Consider the following 15,377-nt stretch of genomic DNA (forward strand, 5'->3'; position numbering starts at 1 on the left):
AGCAACCGGTAATCCATAAAAAATAGTGTTTTCACATGATGAGATCACACTATGAATTTGTTTCACTTATGAGTTATTTTCTTAATTTGTACTGATTATAAATACGTAAATTGTTTATGTAGTTTAATATTCACCTGAACCATACTCTTAAAGGGGCATGGTCACGATTTAAGTCAAAAATTATTTTTCCGACTTTAATGTTGACAATGCTTCAGTAAGGCATTTTCAATAGGCAACTAAAATTTGAGTGTCATTCGTTGAGTTATAAGCAAGTTACAGAGCTTGCAATTCTTTGCTATGTAAACAAAGCTTTTGTTTACATTTTGAATGTTGAAGTAAAAATTCCAATTTTAGACCTAATGAATGTGTTTAACGTAAGGAACTGTTTATTTATGCTTAAAATGAATAAGAAGATAGACAAATCAGCGTGAAAAAGATTTTTTACTGGTATATTGGACCTATGTAAACAACAACAGGGCACGAGCCGGGTTTACATGACAAAGAATTGTGAGCCCTGTATCTTGCTTATAACTTTAAAACTGACCCTCAAATTTCATTTCATCAGTAGAAATGCTTTCCTTAAGCATTGTAAATAATAAAAACATAAAAATTGAATTTGACCAAAATCGTGACCATGCCCGGACTGAACTCAAAGTTGGTCAATAGGGAAAGGTTGGGAATGGCCTTTATAGCACATTTGTCTTCGTTGACATCTATAATTGGAGTGACAACTTTGACCCTGTATTGACCATGTTGCTGTGTGCCAATAGCCTGGAATTTATACGTATTGATGAAACAATGGACCATGAACACTTTAAATCCATTAAAACGTCTTCCTAAAAAATCTTCCATTTTACTAGCTTTCTCTTACACACTAGTATTTATAATTATCATCTGCATTCATTTACATGAAGGCCCAAACATAATTAATAAGGATCCTAAACAATATTATGAGTTTTCAAAGAAGATTAACCTTTCAAACTTTTCTAAAATTAATTAAATCATCATTCTACTAATTTAATTTTTTTTTACCTTTTTCATTTGAGAAGCATCCAGGCATCATTTCTTCATTGACATATTTTTTAATGGCAGATTTGATATGCGATGCTTTTTCGGTCACATGGACCAAAGCTTTCCATCTCGCGCTTCACAAAAAGTTGTATGACTTGATGATGGGTTTAAGTTCTTGATGTAGGGCATTATCGAGGGTATAAGCGCTTTTGTAGCACCCTGCATTGTTAGACCAGATGTGAACGTTATGAACTTCTCTTCGATTTGCCATATCCTTGACCACATCAATTATTAAAGATGTAGTGAGCCTAGAGTCCTGAGGACACTGGGAATCCAGAATATGCAGATATGTGTCCAGCACATAACTGTCATTATTCTTTGTGGCACAAACAGCAATGTGCCAGTTTATTCCTCGCTTCCCGAACCAATCTGTTTGTCCTTCTCTAAATTTTCGAGGCAGAAACCTCATGGCCCAGTCAGCTACAAGGAATAGATACCCATCCCCAAGGTTTTCTGTCACATTCGTTCTAGCTCTGACTTGGTTTTTGGAACGCAGAACATGTGCCTTTAGTTCCTTAATGGCAGACACAGACCTCTCCAGCTAAAAAGAGATAACTCTCTCTATTACAATAGAATTGCAGTGTTCATAAATATTCCATAAAGTTTTTTGATTTTGTAGTGAGATACTTTGCATATAATCATCATCACAAAACCAATAATAGTTTCACACACACACACACACACACACACACACACACACACACACACACACACACACACACACATATATATATATATATATATATATATATATATATATATATATATATATATATATATATATATATATATATATATATATATTGTAATTATATTTTACACTATTAAAGATGATCAAGGCCATATAAAAGCAGATAAAAAGATGCATGACTATTCACAATTTGATTTAAAAAAGAAAAAAAGAAGGGGTTGGGCATTTGCCTTGAATAGGTATGCATCAGAATTGTCCCAGGATGCATCTTTCACCATGTCCAAAATTGATGACAAAATATTGTCGAGCTGGTAACAATGGACGCAGCTGTCCGAATGGTGATTGGAACACTCTTCTTCAAAGTAGAGACTGTCAGCTTCACTTAAAGCATGAGAAAGGCAGTGATCTGCCACATTTGAAGATGGCCTCACATGCATCTAAATAAAAGGAAAATACAACAAATCATCAAATAATTTGATACTCCCTTGAGTATAAGCATAATAAATCTCCAATTAACTTCTTAATTAATACATACTGATGACATAAAAACTGTGCAAAGATAGATATATCCATATACATAAACTGTTTTGAATTCTTCTTCTAAAACTGGATTTTTCACTTCAACAATTGAAATGCAAATAAACGCTTTGTTTACATAGCGAAGAATTGTAAGCTCTGCAACTCGCTTATAACTCATCAAACGACACTCAAATTTTGGTTGCCTTTTTAAAAAGCCTTGCTAAAGCATTTAACTATTAAAATTAAAAAATAATAAATAACTAGAGCAAAGCTCGTTGCAAAGCAACGAGTGGGTCTTCCGGTGGTGTCGAGAGTAAAGATAGAAGTTCCTGTATGAAGCAGAGTTCTAAAACCAACTACAAAGAAAATGAAAAAAATATTTTTTTTAAAATCGAATAATTCTTAGAACGACCTAACAATGTCTGAATGATTTCAAGAACGAATTAACAAAAACTTTAACAATTTCTAGAACGACTTAATAAAAACAAAGTCCCGAATGTCTTCAAGTACGAATTAACAATTTCCGAATCATTTTAGGCATGAGTTAATTTAACTTTTAACATAACACTATTTTCTTAACCAAGAACCTGGAATCAAAATTTCCGGAAAACTCAATTTTTAAATCCCAATATTTTTGTAATGCATCGTCCGATTTTAAAACGGATTTCAGTTTTAAATTAAGATTAATAAAAGCTCCTTTTTTGCTTGATGATTTATATCAAATTATTAGTCAGAAAAGAGTTATTATAAAAAAAAGACTTAATAGCCCTTCTGGCCCCTAATTTGAGGGGTCAGCCCCTTTTTCTTGATATCAAATAAAAGGTCTCGCTAATATAAACATATTTTGTTCTACAAATGTTCACGAATGGTTAACCGTTATCGAGATATCTAAACAACTGTATTTTAGGGGCCGACCCTTTAACTCTTTACCGGGGCCACTAACAACAAAATTTATGGTATCATATTGTTCAGAACATTATTTTGAACAACTTTTGTTCTACATTGCTTTTAAAAATATTTCTCTTTTTTCAGATATTAATGATCAAAGTTTTGAATTTCTGGCCCCTTGAAACCCCTAATTACGTAATATATGACTTAGGTATGATACTGTATAGATAAACAGCTGTACAATGAACATTTTTGCTTCTATAATTAATAACAAATAATTGTTCAGTAAAGAGTTCTTGTAAGAAGATTTAAGACTCCTCTTGACCCCTAATTGGCGGGGCCAGCCCCTTTTTCTTGATATCAAATGAAAGGTCTTGCAAATATAAAAATATTTTGTTAAACAAGTGTTCACGAAATGTTAACCGTTCTTAGGATATCTTTACAAATGTGTTTTTTAAGGGCCGACCCTTTATCTCCTAAATGGGGCCATGAACAAAAAAAATTAAAGGTGGCATATTGTAAAGAACATTATTTTAAGCAACTTTTGTTCTTCAATGCTTTTCAAAATATTTCTCCTTTTTCATATATTAATGATCGAAATTTTGAATTTCTGGCCCCTTGAAACCCCTAATTACGTAACATATGACTTAAGTATGGTACTGTATAGATAAACAGCTGTACAATAAACATTTTTGCTTCTATAATTAATAACAAATTATTATTCAGTAAAGAGTTATTGTAAGAAGACTTTACAGCCCTCTTGGCCCCTAATTTGAGGGGCCAGCCCCTTTTTCTTGATATCAAATGAAAGCCCGTGTAATTTGAAACAACTTTTGCATTACATGTTTTATAAAAATATTTGTACATCAAAAGATTTCACAAAAAATGTGCAAAAATTTCGTGAAAACATTTGGTGTCAATTTTCAGGTCCAGGCGAGCTTTGAGGCCTTTAGTAATTTTCATCATTGGAAGCATGGGGGTACATCTACATACATTCATCTACAATCCCTGAAAATTTCAAGCTTCTATCTTGATTAGTTTCGGAGGAGATGCATGGACAAAATGACCCTTAAAAATTTATAAAATCGTCAATATCTGAAACCGGAAGTGACGTCAGCAAAAAATTTAACTAAAAACATTTATCCCCTCCGATGTCCTATAAGTCCGGAAAATTTTGTGCAAATCGGGCGAATAGTTTTCGAGAAATAAAGCTTTAAAGAAGGCAGAAAAAGAATGTTAAGAATAACTAGAGCAAAGCTCGTTGCAAAGCAACGAGTGGGTCTTCCGGTAATGTCGAAAGTAAAGCTAAAAGTTCCTGTAAAAAGCAGGGTTCTTAAACCAACATAAGAAACTAAGACGAAAAAAAAATCGAATTATTCTTCGTACGAATTAACAAAATCCGAATGACTCCAAGTACGAATTAACAAAGCTTATCGATTTCAAGAACGACTTAGCAAATACAAATCCGAATGTGTAAAAGTACGATTCAACAATTATCGAATAATTTTAGGTACGAGTTAATTTAACTCTGAACATAAAACTATTTTCTTAACCAAGAATGTGGAATCAAAATGTCCGGAAAAATCAATTTTTAAACCCCTATATCTCTGTATTGCATCGTCCGATTCAAGAACGGATTTCAGTTTTGAATTATGAATAATAAGCTCTTATTTTCTGTTATTATAATTAATAACAAATTATCGCAAAAAATAAGTTATTATGAAAAGTCTTCGTAGCCCCTTTGGCCCCTTATTTGAGGGGTCACTCCTTTTTTCTTGATATCAACTGAAAGGTCTTGTAAATATAAACAAATTTTGTTCAACATGTATTCACGAATTGTTGACCGTTCTAGAGATATCCGAACAATTATGTTTTAGGGGCCGACCCTTAAACTCCTTACCAGGGCCACCAACATACAGTCATTTCATGCATATCTTTTACAAACTTATGCTATGGTATGCGATTTTAATGATATGCTATGAGATTTGTATGCTATGCTATGAGATTTGTATGCTATGCTATGAGAAATTGAAATGAAGGGCTTAATGATATGGTATGCTATGGTATGCTATGAGATATGAACAAAAACGCCTCCATACACAGAAGAGTTCCACACATTTTGAGGTAAAATAATAAGCCAAAGTTTACCACAAATCTATGATGTAAACATTTATTTTTTCAAATAAAAACATTCAAAACCGCGTTAAAAGAATTTTGTATGCTATGCTATGGTATGATATGGTATGATATGACGAATGCGATTCTATGAAATTGTATGCTATGGTATGAGATTCCAATGCTATGCTATGAGATTTCAATGCTATGCTATGAGATTGCAATGCTATGCTATGCTATGGTGTATGTTGTAAAAGATATGCTTGAACCGACTGTATATGTTTTAGATACCATATCGTTAAGAACATTATTTTAAGCATTTTTTGTTCTATAATTCTTATCAAAATATTTCTCCTTTTCTAGATATGAATATCAAAGTTTTGGACATATGGCCCCTTGAAACCCCTAATTACGTATCATATGACATATCTATGGTACCGTATAGATAAACAGATGTACAATGAACATTTTTGGTTCTATAATTAATAACAAATTATTTTTCAGTTAAGAGTTATTATAAAAAGAATTTACAGCCCTCTTGGCCCCTTATTTGAGTGGCCAGCCCCTTTTTCTTGATATCAAATAAAAGGTCTTGTAAATATAAACACATTTTGTTCAACAAGTGTTCAGAAATCGTTGACCGTTCTAAATATATCTGAACAATTGTGTTTTAGGGGCCGACCCTTAAAATCCTTACTGGGATCACCAACAAAATTTTTTTAGGGAGCATATTGTTAAGAACATTATTTTAAGCATTTTTTGTTCTATAATTCTTATCAAAATATTTCTCCTTTTTAAGATATTTAAGATCAAAATTTCGGACTTTTGGCCCCTTAAAGCCCCTAATTACGTAACATATGACTTCGACATGGTATGTTTAGATAAACAGATGTACTATGAACTTTTTTGGTTCTATGATTGATAACAAATCATTTTGCAGTAAAGAGTTATTGCAAAAATACTTTAGAGCACTCTTAGCCCCTTATTTGAGGGGCCGGCCCCTTTTTCTTGAAATCAAACGAAAGATTTAGTTAATCTGAACAACTTTTGCATTACATGTCTTAACAAAATATTTACACATTAAAAGCTAGGGCCGAAAATATGCGAAAATTTCATGAAAAAAATTGGTGCCAATTTTTTAGCTCAGGCGAGCTTCGCCGCCTTGCGCATTTTTCAAAAAATCAAATAAATAGGATCATCTACAGACATTCATCTACTATCCCTGAAAGTTTCATATTTCTATCTCAATTAGTTTTTGAGAAGTTACGTGGACAAATTGGGCCTTACAATTTCACTAAATCCTCAAAATCTCGAACAGGAAGTGACGTCATCAAGTAGAAATTTTATAATATCAAGTACTTTTAATGCTCAATACGTCCTGAAAATTTCATGCAAATCGGTCGAGTAGTTCACGAGAAATAGCGTTCGAAAAAAGTCAGAAAAAAAAAAAAAAAAAAAAATAATAAAAAAAAAAATAAAACTAGAGCAAAGCTCGTTGCAAAGCAACGAGTGGGTCTTCCTTTCATGTTGGAAGTAAAGCTGTAAGTTCCTGTTAGAAGCAGAGCTCTTATACCAATTGCAAGAAAAACTAAAATACAAAGATGAAAAAAATCGAATTAGTCCTGGTACGACTTAACAAAATACGATTTATTTTAAGTACGACTTAACAAAAACCTTTCCGATTTCAAGAACGACATAACAAAAAAAAAATTCGATTGTGTTTAAGTACGAATTAACAATTTCCGAATTATTTTAGGTACGAGTTAATTTATCTTTGAACACAACACTAATTCCTTAACCAAGAACGTGGAATCAAAATTTCCGGAAAACTCAATTTTTAAATCCCAATATCTCTGTAATGCATCGTCCGATTTTAAAACAGATTTCAGTTTAAATTAAGCTTAATAAAAGCTCCTTTGTTGCTTTATGATTTATATCAAATTATTGATCAGAAAAGAGTTATTATAAAAAGACTTAGTAGCCCTTCAGGCCCTTAATTTGAAGGGACAGCCCCTTTTTCTTGATATCAAATAAAAGGTCTCGCTAATATAAACATATTTTGTTCTAGAAGTGTTCATGAATTGTCAACCGTTTTCGAGATATCTAAACAACTGTATTTTAGGGGCCGACCCTTTAACCACTTACCGGGGCAACTAACAACAACATGTTTGGTATCATGTTGTTAAAAACATTATTTTTAACCACTTTTGTTCTACATTGCTTTTCAAAATATTTATCCTTTTTCAGATATTAACGATCAAAATATTGAATTATGGCCCCTTGAAACCCCTAATTACATAATTAATGACTTAGGTATGGTACTGTATAGATGAACAGATGTACAAACAACATTTTTGCTTCTATATTTAATAACAAATTATTGTTCAGTAAAGAGTTATTGTAAGAAGACATTAGAGCCCTCTTGGCCCCTAATTTGAGGGGCCTGCCCCTTTTTCTTGATATCAAATGAAAGGTCTTGCAAATACAAACATATTTTGTTCTACAAGTGTTCAAGAAATGTTAACTGTTCTTGAGATATATGTACAAATATGTTTTAGGGGCCGACCCTTCAACTCCTAAATGGGGTCATAAACAAAAACATTTAAGGTAGCATACTGTACAAAACATTATTTTGAGCAACTTTTGTTCTACATTGCTTTTAAAAATATTTCTCTTTTTTCAGATATTAATGATCAAAGTTTTGAATTTCTGGCCCCTTGAAACCCCTAATTACGTAACATATGACTTAAGTATGGTACTGTATAAATAAACAGCCTAACAATAAACATTTTTGCTTCTATAATTAATAACAAATTATTATTCAGTAAAGAGTTATTGTAAGAAGACTCTACAGCCCTTTTGGCCCCTAATTTGAGGGGCCAGCCCCTTTTTCTTGATATTAAACGAAAGCCCGTGTAATTTGAAACAACTTTTGCATGATATGTTTTAACTAAATATTTATACATCAAAAGATATCACAGAAAATGTGCAAAAATTTCGTGAAAAAATTTGGTGCCAATTTTCAGGTTCAGGCGAGCTTTGAGGCCTTTAGCAATTTTCATCATTGGACGCATGGGGGTACATCTACATACATTCGTTTACAATCCCTGAAAATTATAAGCTTCTATCTTGATTAGTTTCGGAGGAGATGCGTGGACAAAATGACCCTTAAAAATTTACAAAATCGTCAATATCTGAAACCGGAAGTGACGTCATCATTTGAATATTTTATAATATGTAGCGCCGATCATGCTTTATCCGTCCTGAAAATTTTGTGCGAATCGGTTGGATAGTTTTTGAGAAATAGCGTTCCAAAAAAGTCAGAAAAAGAAAAAAAAGAATAATAAAGAACTAGAGCAAAGCTCGTTGCAAAGCAAAGAGTGGGTCTTCCGGTGGTGTCGATAGTAAAGCTAGAAGTTCCTGTAAGAAGCAGAGTTTTAAAACCAACTACAAAGAAAATAATTTTTTTTTTTTAAAAATCGAATAATTCTTAGTACGACTTAACAATGTTTGAATGATTTCAAGAACGAATTAACAAAAACCTTTACAATTTCTAGAACGACTTAATAAAAAAAAGTCCCGAATGTCTTCAAGTACGAATTAACAATTTCCAAATTATTTTATGTACGAGTTAATCTAACTTTCAACATAACACTATTTCCTTAACCAAGAACGTGGAATCAAAATTTCCGGAAAACTCAATTTTTAAATCCCAATATTTTTGCAACACATCGTCCGATTTTAAAACGGATTTCAGTTTTAGATTAAGCTTAATAAAAGCACCTTTGTTGCTTTATGATTTATATCAAATTGTTAGTCAGAAAAGAGTTATTATAAAAAGACTTAAAGCCCTTCTGGCCCCTAATTTGAGGGGTCAGCCCCTTTTTCTTGATATCAAATAAAAGGTCTCGCTAATATAAACATTTTGTTCTACAAATGTTCACGAATGGTTAACCGTTATCGAGATATCTAAACAACTGTATTTTAGGGGCCGACCCTTTAACTCTTTACCGGGGCCACTAACAACAAAATTTATGGTATTATATTGTTCAGAACATTATTTTGAACAACTTTTTTTCTAAATTGCTTTTAAAAATATTTCTTATTTTTCAGATATTAATGATCAAAGTTTTGAATTCTGGCCCCTTAAAACCCCTAATTACGTAATATATGACTTAGGTATGATACTGTATAGATAAACAGCTGCACAATGAACATTTTTGATTCTATAATTAATAACAAATTATTGTTCAGTAAAGAGTTCTTGTAAGAAGATTTAAGACCCTTCTTGACCCCTAATTGGAGGGGCCACCCCCTTTTTCTTGATATCAAATGAAAGGTCTTGCAAATATAAACATATTTTGTTCAACAAGTGTTCACGAAATGTTAACCGTTCTTGAGATATCTGTACAAATGTGTTTTAGGGGCCGACCCTTTAACTCCTAAATGGGGTCATAAATAAAAACATTTAAGGTAGCATATTGTACAGAACATTATTTTGAACAACTTTTGTGCTACATTGCTTTTCAAAATATTTCTCCTTTTTCAGATATTAATGATCAAAGTTTTGAACTTCTGGCCCCTTGAAACCCCTAATTACGTTATATATGACTTAAGTAAGGTACTGTATAGATAAACAGTTGTACAATGAACATTTTTGCTTCTATAATTGATAACAAATTATTGTTCACTAAAAAGTTATTGCAAATAGACTTTAGGGCCCTCTTGGTCCTTAATTTAAGAGGCCAGTCCCTTTTTCTTGATATCAAATAAAAGCCCGTGCAAATTGAAACAGCTTTTGCATTACATGTCTTAACAAAATATTTATACGTCAAAAGATATTACGGAAAATGTGCGAAAATTTTGTGAAAAAATTTGGTGCTAATTTTCAGGTTCAGGCGAGCTTCTAGGCCTTGTGCATTTTTCGCAATTGGAAGCATGGAGGGAAATCTACAGACATTCATCTACAATCCCTGCAAATTTCAAGCTTCTATCATGATTAGTTTCAGAGGAGATGCGTGGACAAAATGACCCTTAAAAATTTACAAAATCGTCCATATCTGAAACCGGAAGTGACGTCATCATTTGAAATTTTAATAATCAGTAGCGACATTGATGCTTTATAACTCCTAAAAATTTGGTGTAAATCGATTGAATGGTTTCTGAGAAATAACGCTCCAAAAAAGTCAGAAAAAGAAAAAAAAGTATAACTAGAGCAAAGCTCGTTGCAAAGCAACGAGTGGGTCTTCCGTTAATGTCGGAAGTAAAGCTGGAAGTTCCTGCAAGAAGCAGAGCTCTTAAACCAATAACAAGAGTAACTAAAATAAAAATATGTAAAAAATCGAATATTCCTGGTACGACTTAACAAAATACGAATGATTTTAAGTACGACTTAACAAAAACCTTTCCGATTTTAAGAACGACTGAACAAAAAAATCCGAATGTGTTCAGGTACGACTTAGCAATTATTTTTGGTACGAGTTAATCTTACTTTGAACATTACGCTATTTTTTAAACCAAGGCCGCGGAATCAAAATTTCCGGAGAAATCAATTTTTAAACCCCGATATCTCTGTAATGCATCGTCCGATTTGAAAACGGCTTTCAGTGTTAGATTTAGTTTCCTAAGCTCTACAAAACACATATTCATTTTTTATTTGATCAGAAAATTCATTTTTTCGAAAAATTTGTTTCACTTCCGGTTTCGACCGGAAGTGACAGATTTTCATTTCCAGCCTTATTACAGAGGTAAATCGATTAAATCATAACCATTGAAAATTTCAAGCCTCTATCTTAAAGCATTTTTGAGAAACGCCGCGGACAAAATGACTTTTTGAAAATTTTAAAAATGACGTAACGTAAAAATGGAAGTGACGTTTAGAAAGAAACTTCACAAACTTTGAGGTATTATAGTTGCACACAACCCCTGAAAATTTCATCAAAATCGGTTGTAAAGTTTTTGAGTTATAAAGCCGAAAAGGAGTCAGAAAAAAAAATAAAAAGAATAATAATAACTAGAGCAAAGCTCGTTGCAAAGCAACGAGTGGGTCTTCCGTTAATGTCGGAAGTAAAGCTGGAAGTTCCTGTAAGAAGCAGAGCTCTTAAACCAATAACAAGAGTAACTAAAATAAAAAGATAAAAAAATCGAATTATTCCTGGTACGACTTAACAAAATACGAATGATTTTAGGTACGACTTAACAAAAACCTTTCCGATTTCAAGAACGACTTAACAAAAAAAATCCGAATGTGTTACTGTACAACTTAACAATTATTTTTGGTACGAGTTAATTTTACTTTGAACATTACGCTATTTTTTAAACCAAGGACGCGGAATCAAAATTTCCGGAAAAATCAATTTTTAAACCCCGATATCTCTGTAATGCATCGTCCAATTTTAAAACGGCTTTCAGTGTTAGATTCAGCTTTATAAGCTCTACAAAACGTATATACATTTTTGATTAAATCAGAAAATTCATTTTTTCGAAAAATTTGTTGTACTTCCGGTTTAGACCGGAAGTGATAGATTTTCATTTCCAGCCTTATTACAAAGGTAAATCGATCAAATCATAACCATTCAAAATTTCAAGCCTCTATCTTAAAGCGTTTTTGAGAAAAGTCCGGGACAAAATGACTTTTTGAAATTTTTAAAAATGACGTCACGTCAAAACGGAGGTGACGTTCTCTTTAAAACTTTTACATTTTTGAGGGACGCCAACTTGCAAAAATCTCTGAAAATTTCATCAAAATCGAGTAAAAACCTTTTGAGTTATGAGGCAAAAAAGGAGTCAGAAGAAAAGAAAAAGAATAATAACTAGAGCAAAGCTCGTTGCAAAGCAACGAGTGGGTCTTCCGTTAATGTCGGAAGTAAAGCTCAAGGTTCCTGTAAGAAGCAGAGCTCTTAAACCAATAAAGAGTACCTTAAATAAAAAGATGAAAAAATCGAATTATTCCTGGTACGACTTAACAAAAACCGAATAATTTTACGTACGACTTAACAAAAACCTTTCCGATTTCAAGATCGACTTAACAAAAAAAATCCGAATGTGTTACAGTACGACTTAACAATTAATTTTTAGGTACAAGTTAATTTAACCAAGAACTTGATACTAATTTCTTAACCAAAAACGCGGAATCAAAATTTCCGGAAAAATCATTTTTTGAACTCGTATATCTCTGTAATGCATCGTCTGATTTTAAAATGGCTTTCAGTTTTAGATTCGGCTTAATAAGCTCTATAAAACACATATTCATTTTTGATTTGATCAGAAAATTCATTTTTTCGAAAAATTTGATACCCTTCCGGTTTCGACCGGAAGTGACAGATTTTCATTTCCAGCCTTATTACAGAGGTAAATCGATTAAATCATAACCATTGAAAATTTCAAGCCTCTATCTTGAAGCGTTTTTGAGAAACGCCGCGGACAAAATGACTTTTTGAAAATTTTAAAAATGACGTAACGTAAAAACGGAAGTGACGTTTTCAAAGAAACTTCACAAACTTTGAGGTATTATAGTTGCACACAACCTCTGAGAATTTCATTAAAATCGGTTGTAAACTTTTTGAGTTATAAAGCCAAAAAGGAGTCAGAAAAAAAAATAAAAAGAATAATAATAATAATAGAAAGAAACCGAAGAATAACAAGAGGGTCTTCCGTTGAAAACGGAAGACCCTAATAATAACTAGACACGATCTCGTTGCGAGCAACGAGGAGGTCTTCCGTCCGATTTTTAGAAGAGGAAATGACTTTGCCTTTTATCTTCATCAACGAAACATATCAGGAAATGCAGATGTGATCGAAAAGAGCGATGGATGAAGGATTATACACCCCATTGGATCCCCAATTTAGGGACCAGCCACATTTTATTTCATATCAAATAAGAGGTCTCTTGATTTCGATACATTTTGTGTAAAAAGTTATTTGTAACCGTTCTTGATTTATCTGGAAGAGATTGTGGGAACTGATAACAAACAAGTTTTGGTTGCAGATTGTTAATTACATTTTTTAGCGTATTTTGTTCAATATTGCTCCTTAAAATTGCTTTTTTTTAATTTTGGGACGTTGATGATAAGTTCGGACTTTTGACCCCTTAAAATCCCTTATTACATAACATAGGAGTAAACAATTTTCATGTATAGGTACATAACATTTCGATTAACATAATTGCTTCCGTAATGTGTTACAAAATATTTCACAATTAAAGGTTATGATTAAAAGACTTTAGAACTCTATCGGCTCCTAATGTGAATAGCCAGCCCCTTTTTCGTGATATAAAAAGAAAGCTCTTGTCATTTTAAACACATTTTGTTCAACAAGTATGCAGAAATTATGTACCGTTCTCGAGATGTCTGGAAGAGATCGTTTTAAGGGCCGACCCTATAACTCCTTTTAGGGACCGGATAACAAAAAAAATTATGGTTGCAAATTGTTAACGACATTATTTGGAGCATCTTTTGTTCAACATTGCTTTTCAAAATTTCTCTCCATTTTCAGATATATAAGATCAAAATTTCGGACTGCTGGCCCCTTAAAATCCCTAAATACGTAACAAAGGAGTAAACAACTGTCATGTATAGGTACATAACGTTACGATGAACATAATTGCTTCTATAAAGTATAACAAAATATTTCACATTAAAAAGATATTATTAGAATACTTTAGAGCCCTTTCGGCCCTTAATTTAAAGGGCCAGCCCCTTTTCCCTAATGTCAAATGAAAGTTCCTGACTTTTTAAAGTTTTTTTGTTCTATAAGTCTTAACAAAATACTTTTGAGAAAAAAGATATTCAAAGAAAACTACAAAAAAATCATGACGCTTTTTATCTCAATTTTTAAGGGCAGACGAGCTTCGGTGTTTTTCGTCACAGAACAATGAAAATGCTTCTGTCATATCCACAAACATAGGTCTACAAACCCTGAAAATTTGAATCAAATATCTGTTTTCGTTTAGGAGAAAAACACCGGACAAGCCGACCCTCTAAAAAACGTAAAAACGTCAATATCTCTAAAACGGAAATGACGTCATCAATGTAAAAAATTTCCAATAAGGTTCAGATCAACATCTGTTAGTTCTGAAAGTTTCATTAAAATCAGCCAAGCCGTTTCCGAGAAATCGCGTGCACAAAAATGCGTAAGAAAAAAAAAGAATAATAACTAGAGCAAAGCTCGTTGCAAAGCAACGAGTGGGTCTTCCGTTAATGTCGAAAGTAAAGCTTGAAGTTCCTGTAAGAAGCAGAGCTCTTCAAGCAAAAACAATAGTAACTAAAATAAAAAGATGAAAAAAATCGAATTATTCCTGGTACGACTTAACAAAATACGAATGATTTTAAGTACGACTTAACAAAAACCTTTCCGATTTTAAGAACGACTGATAAAAAAAAGTTCAAGTACGACTTTGCAATAATTTTGGGTACGAGTTAATTTTACTTTGAACATTACGCTATTTTTTAAACCAAGGACGTGGAAAGAAAATTTCCGGAAAAATCAATTTTTAAACCCCGTTATCTCTGTAATGCATCGTCCGATTTTCAAACGGATTTCAGTTTCGTGTTCAGCATGACCAACTCTACAAACAGCTTAGACATTTGAAATTAAAACGAAAAATTCGAAAATTCGAAAATTTTAAAACACTTCCAGTTTGGACCGAAAGTGACAGAAACTTAATTCCAGCCTTATGTCCAAATAAAAACGATCAATGCTTCAACATAGAAAATTTCAAGTCTCTATCTTCAAGCGTTTTTGAAAAACGCCCTGGACAAAATCACTTTTTTAAAATTTAAAAATTGACGTAACGTAAAAACGGAAATGACGTTTTAGTTAAATATTTAACATCTTTGAGGGACGATGATGCTGCATAATCCCTGAAAGTTTCATGTAAATCCGTTGAAAACTTTTGGAGATATTAAGCTTTAAAAAAGTCAGAAAAATAAAGAAAAAGAAAAATAATAATAACTAGAGCAAAGCTCGTTGCAAAGCAACGAGTGGGTCTTCCGTTAATGTCGGAAGTAAAGCTGGAAGTTCCTGTAAGAAGCAGAGCTCTTAAACCAGTAACAAGAGAAAGTAAAATAAAAAGATGAAAAAATCGAATTATTCC

This window comes from Magallana gigas, chromosome 4 (assembly GCF_963853765.1).
Source record: "Magallana gigas chromosome 4, xbMagGiga1.1, whole genome shotgun sequence".
NCBI lineage: Eukaryota > Metazoa > Mollusca > Bivalvia > Ostreida > Ostreidae > Magallana > Magallana gigas.